This window comes from Spermophilus citellus (assembly GCF_964194105.1).
Source record: "Spermophilus citellus genome assembly, chromosome: X".
Taxonomy (NCBI): domain Eukaryota; kingdom Metazoa; phylum Chordata; class Mammalia; order Rodentia; family Sciuridae; genus Spermophilus; species Spermophilus citellus.
The window spans coordinates 123088832-123094997 of NC_138190.1; positions in this window are offsets into that span (position 1 = coordinate 123088832).

Consider the following 6166-nt stretch of genomic DNA (forward strand, 5'->3'; position numbering starts at 1 on the left):
CGTTTTAAATTTCAATATACATTTTGAAAAAATATGACTTCAGAAATCTGTTAAAAGTATAAATGACATAGAAAAGGAATAATATCTGTATTCAATTGGCAATGTCAAGTAAACCCAGTAGATAGAAATTATACAATGGAGTCAACTCAATGCTGAGTTATGAAAAGATGAAAATATGAAATAGTTAAGTCTTTATTAGAGCTAATAAGGCACATTTGAAACAGTGTTTACAATTCATTTTAGAAAGTAAACTATTCCAAAATATTACATGTTTGGAATGTAGTACAGGGTAGTGGATTGGAACACCTGGGGAATTCCTACAAAAGGCCATATCTCAAAGCCCAAGTGATATCAGAATTAAGTAATGATGAAAATGTGATAGATGAGATATGTTTTAGCTTATCAGAATCTATAAATAAATTAATTCAGTTTGTATTACATATAAGTTAGAAGATAATCTACCTGAACTTTTTCCAGAATTCCAATTGAAATACTACTTACTATCTTGAATCAATATAAGTTTCAAAGCAATTATAATTAATACTCAAGGAAAACACTGGTGTAATTATACATGTAAAATAAACTAGATAGCAACAGGTAGTTTGCCTCATCCATTATTTAAGAGATTTTTCTGTAATACACTCAAATACTGACATTAAAATTAGTTCAAACTTTCTATGATGATTTGTTCTATCAATTGACACTAAACATTACATATCTTCTATTAATCACCCACCTTATTCCCCAAGATAATCCTATAAAACTTCAGGCTACATTTATTTGTAAGAAACAATATCCTACAGAATACAAAATCAACTTTAAAAATTCAATAGTATTTCTACACTAAAAATGAGTTATCCAAAAAATAAATCAAGAATACAATTCAATTTACAATAACTAAAAGAAATTTAAAAAATAGAAATAAATATAAGTAAATAAATGAAAGACTTATATAGCAAAACTATTTAAAAACTGATGAAAAATTTTAAGAAGAAATGAAAAATTGGAAAGGTACCCTGTATTCATTGATGGGAAACATGAATATTGCCAAAATGTTCATACTACCAAAAGCAATGTACAAATTCAGTGCAATCTCTATCAAAATGTCAAGGTCATTTTTCCTTAAATATAGAAAATAATTCTAAAACTAATATGGAACTATGAAAGACCTTGACTAGCCAGAGTAATCTTGAGCAAAAAGAGCAAAGCTATCATAACATTCCCTTATCTTAAAATCTACTGTAAAACTACATTAATCAAAAACAATGTGGCATTGCCATAAAAATACAGAAAAAAAAAGGAACAGGATAGAGAGCCCAGAAATAAACCCACATATTTATAGTCAACTGATATTTGACAAAGGTGTCAAGAACACATGATGGAGAAGGGACAGTCTCTTCAATGAATAGTGCAAGGAAATCTAGATATTCACATATATAAGAATTAATTCGAATCTATGTTTCACACTATGTTTAAGAATCTATTCAAGCCAGGCCCAGTGGTGCCTGTCCCTAATCCCAGTGGTTCAGGGCTAAGACAGGCTGAGATTCAAAGCCAATCTCAGTTTAGCAACTCAGTGAGACCCTGTCTTCAAATAAAATACAAAAAAAAGGGAAGTGGGGGATGTGGTTTCCTGGTTAAATGTCCCTGTGTTCAATCCCAACTACCAAAAAACCCAAAATCTACTCAAAATAGATTAAAGCCTTAAATTCCAGACTTGAAATTGTAAATGTGTGAAAAAAGCAAGGAAAAATGTCTACTATATTTGTATAGGCAGTGATTTTTTTATACAAACCCCAAAACATCAAGAATTAAAGCAATCATTTACAAATGGGATTTTATCAAACTAAAATTCTTTTTCATAGCAAAGAAAAAAGATAACAGTGAGGAGACAGTCCACAGTATGGAAAAAATACATCTGCAAACCATATATCTGATAAAGGGTTATTATCCAAATTTATAAGGTACTTAAATAATTCTTTAGCAAGAAAATAAATGACCACACATTAAAAAAATGGGTAAAGAGCTTCAATAAACATTTTTTTTCAAAACAAGCCATGAAAATGGCAAACAAGGATATGAAAACATGTTCATTATCACAATATTGGGGAAATACAAATTGAAACCAACAAGATGTATTACCTTTCACATATGAGAATGGTTATTATGAAAATAATTAAGACTATAATTGTTTAAGAAGTTTTGGAAAATGGAACCTCTGTACACTGTTAGTTAGAATGCAAACTGGTATTGCCATTATGTAAAATGGTCTAGCAATCCCACTCACTACTGGTTATATATCCAATAGAATTAAAATCAATATGTCAAAGGAATACAAACACTTCAATAATCATTGCAGCATTATTCACATTATCCAACATATGAAAACAAAAATAGTCTTTATAAATAAGTGGTAAAGGCAATGTAGTCAATATACATAATAAAATACTATTCATCATATATAACTAAGGAACTCCTGTTCTTTGTGACATGATTAAATCTGGAGGACATTATGTTAAGTAAGCAAGACCTAATGTTATTTATATGTTGAATATAAAAAAGTGTACAATGATAGTTACCAGAAATTGAAGTGGGGGGAAAAAGAACTTTGAAATATTTTGTAACAAGGTAAAGAGTCTCAGCTACACAGTAAAAACAGTTTTGAAATGTATTACAGAGCAAGGCAACTATAGCCAATAACATTCTGTATTTCAACAGCTATATAAGTTCATTTCAACAAAAAAAAAGACAAACTAGGTGATGGTTATGTTAATTAGCTCAATTTTTTCACTCCATGTACAAATATCACAAATATATTTTATGCTATATATTTTTATTTAATATATTTTAATGTATATTTCAATGCATATATGTGTATATATACATCATATTACAGTCCATGTATGTATACAATTTATTTGTTAAATAAAATAATTTTAATTTAAAATAAATAGAAAATTTTTAAAAATAGCCCTGCATAGGGCTGAGGCTGTAGCTCAGTGGTAGAGCTCCTGCCTCACACATGTAAGGCACTGGGTTTGATCCTCAGCACCACATAAAAATAAATAAATAAAAATATTATGTCCATCTGCAACTAAAAAATATTTTTAAAAATATCCCTGGATGCCTCACAAGCATTAGAATAGTTACTATTTATAAGAGAATGTAATTGTTGTTGAGAAGAAATTGGAATCCTTGTTCATTATGGAAAGAGATGTAAACTGGTACAACCACTATGGAAAACAGTGCCATTATCATATTATTTGCAATTTCTTAGTACATAAGCAAAATAATAAAAGCAGAAAGTGGAAAAGATGTTTGAAAATACTTTTGAACACACTTGTTCACATTACCATTACCATCACTATATACAATTGTCATGACAGGGAAGCAACTTAAATATCCGTTTATGGACAGGTGGAGAATCAAAATTTTTGTAGACATTCAATGGAATATTCAACTTCAAAAATGAAGGAAATTTTGACACATAGTATAACATAGATGAACATTGAAAAAATATTCAGTGAATTAATTCAGTCACAAAAAATCCACAAAAAGAGAAATAATGTGTAATTTCATCAATGGGAGATACCTAAAGTAGTTAGAATAATACAGGTAAAACATAGAATGGTGGTTTCCAGGGGTGGAGGGAAAGAGAAGAATAGCGAGTTGTTTAATGAGCATAGACTTCAGTTTTGTAAGATGAAAAAAATCTAAATATTGTGTACACAACAACATGAATGCACTTAAAATTACTAATATGTAAATTTAAAAATGGTGAGAATGGTAAGTTTTATGCTATATTTATTTTAGCACATTAAAAAATTTTTAACACTTCTGATATAAAATACCAAAAAAGGTGAATCAGAATAATCTAAATATATATTAGCAGCTCCCTGAGTGAATTAAGGCAACAGTTCTTCAGCCAGAAATATAGGTAAGAAGACTATGAGAAAATCTTATAGGCAACTCAGAAAGTTAGCATCCAGGTGAAAACCAAAATTCTTGATTTTTATAAAAGAAAAAATAAGAAAAAAGAATAGACAAGAGCAGTACCAGATGCATGTCAGCTCAACTGAGGAGCAGCTCCCCTCCAAAAAACAAAAAGAAATTTTCCCACAAAGTTTAAGAAAAATAGATATGACTTTCCAACAAATTCCAACCTGAGCAGAAAATAAGCTCAGATATAGTGAGCTATTCATCATGGGATAAAGTTCTAGCACTCTTCTGTGCAGATAGTTAAAGTTGGTAAGTGGTAACAGTTTAAAAATACTCTTTATTTTGATTTCCTTAGTGGTAGACTAGGAATCCCTGCAGTTCCCCTTTGTTTTTCATATTTCACTTTTTATTTTTTCTCTTCTTTTGTTTCTTGTTCTTGGTATAATTGCTTTTTTGATTACCCATGATCCAATAGCAACTTAGGATCTAATTTTCACTGATATATGTGGGTACCCATGCCATGAGTCAATCTGAGCTTAGAATTGAAGATGTAACACAGACAGACTAGAGAGAAATTTAGGGCAGATACAGGAACTGTGGCTGATGGTCTATCAATCTGCAGAGCAGAGAAGAGCTAAGAAAGCTATTTTTGAAATTGGTGGACTGATCTTTGGGAATATGCATGACAGAGAGTGAAAGGGGGGCAAGATCATGATTGGGTAGAAAGTGGGGAACTTTTCTGCCATCACCACATGCTCAGAATGGATGCAACATAGACTAATGTGCCTCACTTCACACACTTCCCCCATAGGACATGGACTGAGGTTTCTGGAGTGAGGGACACAATGCAGTCTAGATTTATCTATAGGCAAAGAAGATGAGATGGCTGGCCATCAGCCTTGACAGACTTATACTCCCACTCACAGTCAAAATAACAAAGCCAATTTAAGGGTGAAGTTTGCTTTTACTCAGACAATGCTCTCCTAACCAAAGGAGGCTAAGCAAAGAGTGGGTGGAACTTAACTCCACTGAGATTAACTTGTTTGGGTCAGAGCGAAAAACAAACAGCATAGTTGAGTCACACAAACTTCCTCATCGTTAGGAAAAGAAAACCAGGAGAAAAGGGACCCCATTTCAAACACCTCAGCAAGAAGAAAACCAAATCTCTATGTGACAGTGGTTGTATTAACTACTTGACTTAAAGTGACTCCCAGTGTCTTCCCACATTTTGCGTTTTGTCAGAGTTCTAATTTTGCATATTTTTGTCAATTAATGGGATCCTCTCTAGATATGTCTTCTATTCCCTCCTATCCCTGTTTCTATCTCCTCTCCTTCATCATTTTTGTCTCCTGTTATTGTTTAGATGGAAGGTATTCCCCAAAAGCTCATGTTTGAGATAATGCAAGAAAGTTTAGAGGTGATTGGGTTATGAGAGCCAAAACCTTATGTTATGTTTTCACTAATCTGATGATAGGGATTAACTGGGTGGTTGCTGTAGGCAGGTAGTGAGTGACTGGAGGAGGAGATGGTTCCTTGCCAATATGACTTTAGGATTTATATTGTGTCCATGAGGGAGCGTTCTCTCTCTCTCTTCTCTCTCTCTCTCTCTCTCTCTCTCTCTCTCTCTCTCTCTCTCTCTCTCTCTCTCTCTGTTTCCTGATCATGCCTTGATATGCTTTCCTCCACCACACTCTATTGCCATGATTTTCTGCCTCACTTTGAGCCCCAAGGAATGGAGTTGGCCATCTAGACTGATAAATCTGAAACTGTGAGACCCACATATACTTTTCTTCCTTTGAAATTGTTCTTGTCAAATGCCATGATGTTCTGCCTCACTTCAAGCCCTAAGGAATGGAGCTGATCTTCTATGGACTGAAACCTCTGAAATCAGGATCCTTAAAATAAATTTTTCCTCCTCTAATTGTTTCTGTCAGGTCTTTTGGTCACAGCAACAAAAAAAGCTAACTAAAATATCTTCTCATTGTAACTTAGGTCTCCCTTCCTACCACTCTAATTATTTTTTCTCTTTTCCCATCTATTTTCTTTATTTTTACCATTTCTTTCAATTCAATTTGGCATACAAGTATTAATGCTTAATTTTTTCAGCCTACTCTATATGAATTCTCATTCACTCTTACTTTTGGTTAATAGAGTCGCAGAAAAAATTAGTAATAATTATTATAGCATATGTTGATATATTGTTTGCTCTTAAATTGCTATTGTTTCT